The sequence below is a fragment of the Schistocerca nitens genome, chromosome 8 (genome assembly GCF_023898315.1).
Source record: "Schistocerca nitens isolate TAMUIC-IGC-003100 chromosome 8, iqSchNite1.1, whole genome shotgun sequence".
Lineage (NCBI taxonomy): Eukaryota > Metazoa > Arthropoda > Insecta > Orthoptera > Acrididae > Schistocerca > Schistocerca nitens.
Window position 1 is genome coordinate 197,851,127 of NC_064621.1, and position 12,491 is coordinate 197,863,617.

Genomic DNA, 12,491 nt, shown 5'->3' on the forward strand with positions numbered 1-12,491 from the left:
ATTTAGTTACAGTATTTTCTACTCGATGTGATTAAGATATTGAGCACACCATTATTTCCTAAGTTTGCGAGAGCTGCAACGAACGTCATATTTAGTAAACAGTGTGATTGCTACATCTGATTGTATCGCCTGGAAGATACTCTTCCTACTGGCTCTGTTCTCTGAATAACATTGTTAACGTCGGAAATATTTCTTAAGTAATCTGCAATAACAGCACCCACAACTTCCGTGTCAAACCATAGTTACCTGTTTCGATTATGATTCAGTTATGGATTACTTAAATAGTTCTCATCTAGCATTTGCAGAAAACATTGATAAACATTTTCTATTATATGTTAATCAATGGCATCGAACTCGGTTTTTGTCAACAAGAAAGCCGCTTTTGAAAAATTCGTTTCACGAACGGAAGAATACAAAGAAATATAATGTTATAGCAGAAACAAGCTATACTGAATGCTCACTCCATTATTAATTTAATTAAATAAGAACTTTTATGATATTAGTCAACGCAACGAAATTAGGAGAAAGATTAAAGAAAAGAAGAGGAGCTGCGTAATCGTCTGGAAACATTTGTTCACTGGATGAGATCAACCTGCTAAATGTTACAATCTACTTGCGCTCATTTTATGTTACATTGGGATTCAGGCCGATCTCTGCAGACGCATGGTTATGGCACCCTTACATGTAATGGAGCAATCTCCGACCTGTTCATCGGCTATTCCGAGAGTCCGTAAACGACCCGATACGTTGTGAAAACGGATAACGACACCATCGAACAGCGTAGTGCGAAACGAGCTAATTAGAAGACGAGAAATTTGAACACTAACATGGTATAACAGTTCCATTCTACAAGCTAAAATATTCCGACAGCAGTAAATGGTATTCTTCTGTATTCTTATCACATGTTTACATGATTTCCTTGACTACAATAATTAATCTACTGCTGAAACGTCTTTAATACTTTTGCTTCGTCCCATGTCATGGCACGCTGACACTGAGAAACATTTTTGTAACCTTATACGGGGTTATTGCAAATGATTGAAGCTATTTCACAGCTCTACAATAACTTTATTATTTGAGATATTTTCACAATGCTTTGCACACACATACAAAAACTCAAAAAGTTTTTTTTAGGCATTCACAAATGTTCGATATATGCCCCTTTAGTGATTCGGCAGGCATCAAGCCGATAATCAAGTTCCTCCCACACTCGGCGCAGCATGTCCCCATCAATGAGTTCGAAAGCATCGTTGATGCGAGCTCGCAGTTCTGGCACGTTTCTTGGTAGAGGAGGTTTAAACACTGAATCTTCCACATAACCCCACAGATATAAATCGCATGGGGTTAAGTCGGGAGAGCGTGGCGGCCATGACATGAATTGCTGATCATGATCTCCACCACGACCGATCCATCGGTTTTCCAATCTCCTGTTTAAGAAATGCCGAACATCATGATGGAAGTGCGGTGGAGCACCATCCTGTTGAAAGATGAAGTCGGCGTTGTCGGTCTCCAGTTATGGCATGAGCCAATTTTCCAGCATGTCCAGATACACGTGTCCTGTAACGTTTTTTTCGCAGAAGAAAAAGGGGCCGTAAACTTTAAACCGTGAGATTGCACAAAACACGTTAACTTTTGGTGAATTGCGAATTTGCTGCACGATTGCGTGAGGATTCTCTACCGCCCAGATTCGCACATTGTGTATGTTCACTTCACCATTAAGAAAAATGTTGCTTCATCACTGAAAACAAGTTTCGCACTGAACGCATCCTCTTCCATGAGCTGTTGCAACCGCGCCGAAAATTCAAAGCGTTTGACTTTGTCATCGGGTGTCAGGGCTTGTAGCAATTGTAAACGGTAAGGCTTCTGCTTTAGCCTCTTCCGCAAGATTTTCCAAACCGTCGGCTGTGGTATGTTTAGCTCCCTGCTTGCTTTATTCGTCGACTTCCGCGGGCTACGCGTGAAACTTGCCCGCACGCGTTCAACCGTTTCTTCGCTCACTGCAGGCCGACCCGTTGATTTCCCCTTACAGAGGCATCCAGAAGCTTTAAACTGCGCATACTATCGCCGAATGGAGTTAGCAGTTGGTGGATCTTTGTTGAACTTCGTCCTGAAGTGTCGTTGCACTGTTATGACTGACTGATGTGACTGCATTTCAAGCACGACATACGCTTTCTCGGCTCCTGTCGCCATTTTATCTCACTGCGCTCTCGAGCGCTCTGGCAGTAGAAACCTGAAGTGCGGCTTCAGCCGAACAAAACGTTATGAGTTTTTCTACGTATCTGTAGTGTGTCGTGACCATATGTCAATGAATGGAGCTACAGTGAATTTATGAAATCGCTTCAATCATTTGTAATAGCCCTGTATTGTCCCACATTCTCTTTTGTAACGAGGTTGTTAACGGACTGGCGCTCGACCTGGACGTGATTGCTGGCAGCGGACGAAGATTTCATTGTCAGCATTTGGTCATAAGAGGAGAAGGGAAAGACGGGTTCTCGAAGGAGGAGGTGGCTCAGTTTCTTTGTTCACTAGGCCTTGGCGTCGGCGGCCTCTGTTAAATTTCAAGCCTCCCAGCACTGACCTGCCTATCGAGGGCATGTGACACTGCTGATGGTGAGTCATACGCCGGAATTCGCGTACCGAGCTACCCGCGAACATTGGCAAGACACCCCAGACCTCGCGGCTACCCCGCGGCGGAGTTAGTTTACACTCACAAACATCACAGCCTTTATTTCTGTGTCACGTGCATGTGTACACGCTGTATATCTCTCCGTATAACTTCGTCGGCTCACACCTCCTTATACTGTGGGCGTATATATTCACTATTAACAGCGCTTTCCACGAAAGTGAATTGTTTGTTCACAAAATAAATGCGCTTTCCTCCGTTGTCCATTTCTCAGATTGATGTGAAGCTGTATGTAATACATCCCACAATCGAAACAGCTCCTAGAATCAGTTCTTGCTAATGCTATTTCCGTATTTCATGTAAAACTTTTAAAAATATATGACCCTTCCGGGATTCGAATATGTAACCCCTTTTATCAACAGTTTAATGAAGATGCAGGGAGCAGGGAAAAGAATGTCTGTCGTAGCACTTATCGGCGCTTTAAATGGATGGAGCATAAACGCATCAACTTTCGCAAGGCTTCTACTATCAGCGTTCACTAAATTCCTTTCTATTGTTACTTAAAAGCTGTAATTGCGTTTTTCATCACTAAATAGCTAAACTGACCGCATAAAAAGTATGTAAAAACCTCGTAACTTCAGATAACGCTACTATAAGACAGGTATAGCTTCGTCTTATGCCTGTCCTATGACGTCACGAAAGCGTCAGCCAATAACAGAGTGTTTTCCATCACGTGACCAGATCTTGATATTTAATGATTTTTAAGTTTTAATTACACAAAAATTACAGATGTTTTGTGAGAAAATTGGCCTTACATGCCATTTAAATATTATAATCAGTCAGAATATCTACAATTCGAACTATATTTTTAAAATGGGAAAACACCCTGTTCTGACTTGGCAAGCTGCCACCTTGCTGTAGGAAAAGTAATGAAATAGTAGATACATCAAGACAAAATGGAAACTAAATAAGGATGCGTCCAGTCCTTAGAGGGCAAGAACTCTTGAATCAAGATGAATTGAGGAAAGGGAGGGTATTAGGCACGAGTTCCAAAATACGATCACAAAGACAGGGGCGCTTTACATAGCTTACCGCGATGCTGTCAGTGGAATCCTGACGCCATATGCTCATGGTACCAACGGCGAAATTTCACTATAGCAACCAGGGTCGTTGCTGCAAGCATCCTGTTGTGAAACATGCTAATCAAATCGGACTGCCTTCGCAAGGCTGTTCCCAAAGTAATGGAAGATAGCACTTTTGTATCAATATGATGGTAACTTCTACTATTATCCGCAATTAGAAGACGCCCAAGATCTGCAACTGCATTTGCTCGGAAAGCGTTGTCTCCATACATTTGTAAAATCGTACGCCACACCCTAGTGGGAGTCCACAAATACAGAAAAATTCCCATAGCCAACATGACAGGAGGTGAACGTGGGACTGCTGCTGCTGTCACAGACCAGAGGGGCGCCACGGCTTCTTGGCACACAAGTTGGAAGACATCTTTGGTACCAGTTGGGTTGGGTTGTTTGGGGGAAGAGACCAAACGGCGAGGTCATCGGTCTCATAAAATTAGGGAAGGTCAGGGAAGGAAGTCGGCCGTGCCCTTTCAAGGGAATCATCCCAGCATTTGCATGGAGCGATTTAGGGAAATCACGGAAAACCTAAATCAGGATGGCCGGACGCGGGATTGAACCGTCGTCCTCCTGGCACCAGTTCTCAGAACGCGGGAGGAATTAGTGTCCCTCTGCAGCAGCATGGCTCCAACTTCAAGACAAATACATATTAATTAAATAGTAAGTATGAAAATTGCTTTGCCCCAGCCAATCGATGGCCTCTATGCAGGCAAGTTATCGATAGTGCCTGCTGGTCGGAGAAAATTAATATTATTGCGTAAAATGATTGATTCAGTTGAATGACTTTTTCATTGACTTCCTGTCAGGTTATGATTACTATCAGTGAACTCATAATTTCAAAAGCAACTCAGGTCTGTGATTAAAATTACGACATTAATTTTATTCGGCTCTCTTTCTTTGCGATGGCGGCTGGATTGAACAGCCATTCTATGCCTTTTGCGAGACCAAAACGTATCCATCTGAATTTGCTAATTCGGAGATGGTTTGAGAAGATGACTCCTTATCTATCCATACATATTATAAACTAGCTTAGTAGCTTAGCGACGGCTGCTTCGCTCGCGTTTGTGTTGTAGTTACATCAAAAATAATTTTACAAACATGGATTAGGCCCACTGAAAAATTAATGTATTAATGAACCGTTTCTTTCCGAATGTAATTCTGACAAAGTCAGTTTGTCGTGGTGACTATTAAATAGTTTTCTTTCATTTAGTTCTCAAATTGCAACACCTTCTAAACTTTTCATGCTAATTAAGGCTTCTAAAGCACGGTCTTTTACGAACGTACTTCTGACCAAATATCGATTTTGGTACCTAGAGTCCAAGGTATTTGTTAATCATGCCTTTTGCGTTCTTGTGGTTCCACAGAAATTTTCAACCCCTAACATATATTTCTTTGTATCTAACCGAGAAGTGAAAAGCCAGTTTTCATGGATTTATCGTTTTATAATATCACGAAATATATTCCTAAAAAATTTTCATCTTCTATTTCGCCCTCTTGGTGCTTGAATTTCCAAAAATAGTCAAAGAAATATTTTTTTATATCTAATGAGACCCAGTTTTCATAAATGTAGCTTTAAAAATGATTTAGTAGTTCTTTGATAATGATTTATTTTCAAATAAATTTTAACCCACTATTTTACATCCTTAGTGGTTGAATTTCCAAAAATGCTGAAACATGTATTTCTTTATTTCAGACCGCGAAACCAAATACCAGTTTTCGTTGGTCTAGCTTCAAAATCGTCTTAATAGCGACCTAATCTCAAAAAACCTTTTATCCCCCATTTCACTCCCTTAGGGATGAAATTTCCAAAAAATCCCTTCTTAACCGACGCCGACAGCATAAGATCAGCACCCTTTCCAAATCGCAAGTTTCTATTCTTAGTGGCTTGGGCTGGGCGATGATAAGGCAGTGGGTGAGTTCAGTTGGGATATTGCCTTCTATATTGTAGAAATTAAGGATCCCCGCCTTGTTTTTCTTTCTGCATGTGAATGCTAGGGGTAGGGAGTACTGTAGGAACTTTGATACGGTTTTCACTAATGCTAATTCGCGTGTGCCACATATGTATTGTATCTGTTCCGTATTTAATTGGCATTTGGAGCGACATCTTGTGGCACTGATGGAAGCCGCGAGCTGATTAGATAGTCAGGAGGAGGGTCAAAATGGTTTAAATGGCTCTGAGCACTATGGGACTTAACATCTGAGGTCATCAGTCCCCTAAAACTACTTAAACCTAACTAACCTAAGGACATCACACACATCCATACCCGAGGCAGGATTCGAATCTGCGACCGTAGCGGTCACGCGGTTCCAGACTGAAGCGCCTAGAACAGCTCGGCCACACCGGCCGGCTCAGGAGGAGGTATCTGGCGTATAAATCAGAAAGTAAACAGCTGTCCCAGCTATAGAGAGCAGCGAAGCTTGACCAGAATCAACACACATGTATAAAAATAATAAACTAACTGAGAACCCAGCGTCACCCGGGTACAAAAATTTTCCCATCTTTTATCAACCCATCTCTCAGAATGAGATTTTCACTCTGCAGCGGAGTGTGCGCTGATATGAAACTTCCTGGCAGATTAAAACTGTGTGCCCGACCGAGATTCGAACTCGGGACCTTTGCCTTTCGCGGGCAAGTGCTCTACCATCTGAGCTACCGAAGCACGACTCACGCCCGGTACTCACAGCTTTACTTCTGCCAGTATCTCGTCTCCTACCTTCCAAACTTTACAGAAGATCTCCTGCGAACCTTGCAGAACTAGCACTCCTGAAAGAAAGGATATGGGGAGACATGGCTTAGCCACAGCCTGGGGGATGTTTCCAGAATGAGATTTTCACTCTGCAGCGGAGTGTGCGCTGATATGAAACTTCTTGGCAGATTAAAACTGTGTGCCCGACCGAGACTCGAACTCGGGACCTTTGCCTTTCGAGGGCAAGTGCTCTACCATCTGAGCTACCGAAGCACGACTCACGCCCGATACTCACAGCTTTACTTCTGCCAGTATCTCGTCTCCTACCTTCCAAACTTTACAGAAGCTCTCTTGCAGGAGTGTGAGGAAGTTTCAACCCATCTCTCCCTTTCAGCTCTCACTGTCCGCATCCTCCTGTCCTCTATCTCTGTACTTCTCCCGCTCTCTTCTTTCTCTGTCCATCTCCTCCTCTTCCCTCTCTCTATCTTTTTCACACTCCCCGACTCTCTGTCTGTTTCACACTCTCCACTTCTTCCTCCATCTTCTCCTCCTTCTCCTCCGCCTCCTCCTCTTTCGGTCCAGCATCTCCTTCCCCTCTGTCAATCCATCTCCTCCTCCCCCATTTGTGTCCATCTCTTACTTCCTCCTCTCTTTCTCTCCATCTCCTTCTCCCTCCTTCTTTATCCATCAGCACGTTATCACCTCTACCCTAGTTGGGGTTGGAGGTACCTCCCCTCCCCCCATCCCTCCGACATTTCTTTCCAGGTGGTAAGTAATATACGTGCCAAATTGGGTCGTAATCTGTGCACGGACTTAGAAGGACCTTTTAACCCGCGTCCGTCCTGGTACATCTATCTCATATACATTTAACATATTTCGCATATATTTGTACATATATTTCACCTTTATCTCTAGCGAATTTCGTCCTGCAGTTTTGTTTTTTCGCTGCTCGTCTTTATGTCGTCATAATTCCTGAACTACATTTCGTACAAAGATATAAGTTTGCAGGGATATTCAGTGGTGGATGTGAATGATGTCAGCAACCTGTGTTGTGAATAGAGTCATTAGTAAGGAAGCAAAAAATTAAAACGTCATGGATGATGCGGCAGTTTTCCACGCATCTCAGTATTTATGTTGTCATATTTCCTGAACTGTATGGCGTACATTCAGTGATAAATTTGGATATTGTCTGCGAAATGTGTTGAGAGTATATTTAGGGGTATATTTAGTAGTAAGAAATTAATAAATTAAAACGTCATGCATTATGCAGCAGTTTTTCACGCGATTCAGTATTTATGTCGTCGTATCTACTGTCATATATGTCGTTCAATGATATAATTTTGGAATTACATTCCGTGGCATATGTGAATACCGCCTGAAAAATGTGCTGCGAATGGAGTTAATAGTAAAGAAGAAATAAATTAAAACGTCATGTCTAATGTGCTAGTATTACTGCATGAACATAGAAAATGTGATAAGTGATTAACTTTTTTCCTTTCATCATTTTGTGGTGAGTGTCAGCAAGAAAAAGTTTTGTAAAAGTTTGAAATTATATGTAAAGTTATATGTGTACTAAATTTGGTTGAAATGGGTCCAGTGGTTTAGGCGGATATGTGAAAAATACATACATACACTATTTATATACACTAAAGAGCCAAAACATTATGATCACTTGCTTAATAGCTTGCTTGTCCATCTTTAGAACAAAATATATTACTTATTCTGCGTATCAGGAGTCCGAAAGTTTGTCGGTACGTTTGAGGAGGTGTGCGGCATTAGATCTCTACGCACAGGTCATGTAACTAGCGCAAATCATGGGCCGCTGATTCTCGTACGCGGAGACGGCGCCCAGTAGCGATCCAGATTCCATAGGATTTACATCATGCGAAATTGGTCGCCGGGACATCAACATGAGTGCACAGTAATGCTCCTCAAAGCACTGTTGCACGGTTCTGGCTCCGAGACACGGGCAAATATATTGCTGAAAAATGACATCGGCGTCAAGGAAGACATGAAGGGATGCAGGTTGTTCGCAAACTGTCTTCGATTACTGCCACAGGTCCTATGCAAACGCAGCAGAATCTCTCCCATTGCATAATACTGCTCGCAGCAGCCTGTGTCCGTGGCGCGCTGCACGTATCGAGCCGCCATTCACCTCGATGACGGCGTTTGTGGAAACGATAATCGACACAGTGCAGCAAAAATGTGACTCACCGAAATGCCAACACTTTTCCATTGATCGACGGTCGAATCCCGATGGTCCCACTCCCACTGCAGTCGTAATTGACGATGTCGTTGGGTCAACATGTGAACATGTAGGGGTGGTTGGCTGCGGAGCTCCATGTTCAATAATGTACGATGAACGGTGTGCTCCGAAACACTTGTCCGAGCACCAGCATTGTGCTCTTTCGGCAGAGATGCCACGGATCACCATCTATAGTCCTTTGCGAGGTGCCGGGGCTAGCAGTGTATTTAACACTAAATTCTTCGAGAATCTTCATATATAAATGATGCTCTAAGCCACCCCTATTCTAACTCCGACTTTTGCTGTTGCACAAGGATTAAAAAGAAACGCGAACTGACTGTAATAGACCCTGCAAGTGGAGTAGAAAAGAGTTTGGCACTTGCAATAATTTAATTTCATAGACATTAATTAAATAAAGGAAAATTTCAGTAACGTAGTGAGAAATGATAGGGTTGCTCTACCGATCAACAGAATGAAAGTTCTGTCCAAAATAACAATATGATTTATTATGACTAAACACAAAATAATAAACAAAAACACATGAAACATTTATAATACAGTACATCAAATTGGCTCAAATTGGATACTCAAACAAACGCTGTGAAGGTCAATTTGTCCCTAAACTAGATTGTGAGGTTTATGACGAAGTGGTATGTGGAGCCAATTCCTTCCCACTCAAATCTTAAGAGATACACACAGCTAACCCAACATTAATTGCTGCTACCCAAGACAGAACAAAGTTAGAAAAAGACGAACAGGCGCGCTCTGCTGAGCTCTGATTATCACCTAGGAAAATCTCTATCTGCCGGTGCTGCGGACATACATTACCAAACTGTCTTCTTAACTGCCAGAACACGATCTGGCGGCGATGGCTGGTTGCTTCGACGTCCTGTCGTGGTGACGATAATGTCGCGAGTATAGCCCGAAACGAATTATCCTGGTTTGGTTGTTCCAGACTAAAGACTTCCTAGCAATACAAATGCGCCTCTGAGGGAGACGAAGATGGCTCGCCACACAATCACTGACGGTACAGTGATTGATTTTAACAAGCGAAGTCACACTGTAACTCTGATACAGTCAACTTTAGCCAAAACTGCTCAAGACAGACAACATAGGCCGCTTGTACGCAGAACGCTCAATTGCCAACTGTACTCGGAAAGTTACGTTGAAGTCGAAACTTCAGCAACTTCGTCAAACAGTTACAATTAAATAAAAGTATATTAGACAGCCAACGGAAAGCAGGCTGTCCAGAGCAGCGAGAGCTCAGTCTTGTAACCTACTTCGACCGAAAGGCGAGAGCCGACTACCCAGAGCACCCGTACAGGCCGAACACAGAACATTACCGCCCCCACGACAGTGGCCGTGGTTAAACGTTCCAATCAGCAACTCGAAAACCAGCGGAAAATTCCACTCTATTGCCGGAGCACTACCATTCCACCAATGGAGATTCTTGGCGCCAATTTCTGCGCTGATTTTGCTACGTCACGGAGCTATGCCCTGAGCAAGCCAATCACAGTTACTATTTTGCAGAAAGCGCGGGAATTTTCCCGCCACAACTGCCTGGGTACACAAGTCATTCCCACGCCTCGCTGGTAGCCCGCCAGAAAGTGTTTTCACTAAGTTTCTGCGAAGTAACGGAACCTCTAGCCCAGCCGCTACTTCAGGCCCCTGCGGGCGTGTCTCTTGACAATGTCGGCGTCTGGAAAGCATTCACTCGACTCCCTCACACCCGTCGGCTTAACCCTCTCGAGATCAGCGGAGCCCGCCTGTCACCGGACCACCTGGGTGACGAGAGACTCTGCGTGGGAAGTCCGCGTGTGAAGGAATAGCAACTTTTCACCACATGCCATTAGAGAGGAAAATCAGAAATATGAGAGGGGGCTCATGCCACCTCTCACCTTTACAGAGCAGACAAGCCTCTGAACCCACGTTCTGTGAAGGGTCGTGGTCGTCCAACCATTTAGATCATTTAACTCCTAGTGGTAGTTTCACTGTCCTCCCTCTTTCCATAGATACTCACGACAATAGCACGTGAACGTTCGATCAGCTTCGCTGTTTTCGAGATACTCGTTTCCAGGTTCTCTTTAATAACAATCTTCCCTTTGTCAAAGTCACTTATCTCAATGAATTTCCCCATTTACAGCATTTACAGTCCCCCGTCCGTGTCTGCTCCGCTTACATATATCTGTTACCGCGTCACATGCTCGCAACACCACCAGGCAGGTAAGCCGGCCAGAGTGACCGAGCGGTTCTAGGCGCTACAGTCTGGAACCGCGCGACCGCTACGGTCGCAGGTTCGAATCCTGCCTTGGGCATGGATGTGTGTGATGTCCTTAGTTGGGTTTAAGTAGTTCTAAGTTCTAGGGGACTGATGACCTCAGAAGTTAAGTCCCATAGTGCTCAGAGCCATTTGAACCATTTTTGAACCACCAGGCGGCATCCAACGTCGTGATGGACAGGGATCATAATGTTCTTGCTAATCAGTGTGTGTAGGGATTAATGTCGCCACGTTCTTCTGTCTGTACCGGTATGTGAAAACTAATGTCAGGAACTAGTCTGGAGATTTTGATACGGATTTCACTGATGTATTGAGTCACAAGGAATTTTGTGAATATAATATATAAATTGGTAGAACTATAATGAATATAAATCCTCCACCCCGTATTTCAGTCTGTCTGTGAAGGCTAATCTCAGGCACTATTGTAGGGATTTTGATCCGGTTTTCGTTAATAGACAGCTGATTCACGATGAATGTTTGAATTATTTACCGCTGCACCAGATAAAACGTCTGGCCGTAGATACTTAGCTTTGTCTCCATTAGAATGTTCCTGTGTAGACTGTAGCTTCCAACAATACTGTTTCTAACAGTGAAATCTAGTGTGGCTTGTCGGATCGCTACTACTGTCACTACAATAATGTCTGAATTGTTTAAGACAGAGGGAGGCCACCTTACTTATTTATCCAACTGAAATAAGGAAACGTTTATATTGACGGGAGGGCCAGCGGAAATCCGCAAATCAGTCAATACTTTCTCGAGCTCCACAAGTACTACAACGTGACTACCTTTTAGTCCTGATCTTTTAATATCGATTTAATGTTGCCGGAGATAGGCTTATCGTTCATTTCACTTACAGAAACATAAAAAGTCCACCTGATTATGAGTTAAGTGTTAGCATCACAATGCACCGTCCGCCCCTGGTAGCTGAGTGGTCAGCGCAACGGAATGTCATACCTTACGGCCCAGCTACGATTCCCGGTTGGGTCGGAGATTTTCTCCGCTCAGGGACTGGGTGTTGTGTTGTCTTTATCATCATCATTTCATCCCCATCGACACGCAAGTAGCCGAAGTGGCGTCAACTCGAAAGACTTGCACCAAGCCAACGCCATATGACATTTCCATTTATCAGAATGCACCGGGCTAGGCTAGGTGACAAGTGTTCACATCAAAGACGTTGGCTATTGACAACAACTAACTATATCGTTCGCCCCATCGCTCAGTGACCAGCGTGTCTGACTGCTGCGTGAAGGGCCCGGCTTCGGTTTTCAGTACTGCCAGGTATATTCCCTTGGTGGGAGGGCTGGAACAGGCTGCACTTAGCCAGGTGATGCCAACCGGAAAACTTCTTGATTCAGCCGTAGAGCTCGAAAGACAAGATATCCGACAGCGACAGGGAGAGCGGTTTGCTGATTCCGTGCCTCTCCATACCGCATCCAAATGACGCCATTGATAGAGTTTGATATGGTGAGTGGTCGGTCCCGATTGGCCATATGGACCAGAAGGCGGAGTGTTTTGCTTAATA

The 12,491-nt window shown here is 43.7% G+C and overlaps 1 protein-coding gene and 1 non-coding gene across 2 annotated transcripts in view; one reads left to right on the forward strand and one right to left on the reverse strand.

Moving 5' to 3' along the window:
* Positions 1–12,491, forward strand: part of LOC126198963 (lipase 3-like) — a 202,432-nt gene that overhangs the window by 23,177 nt on the left and 166,764 nt on the right. The window lies entirely within an intron of this gene.
* Trnas-cga (transfer RNA serine (anticodon CGA)) lies at positions 6,646–6,720 on the reverse strand. Its single transcript has one exon. It is a non-coding gene; the product is annotated as a tRNA-Ser (tRNA).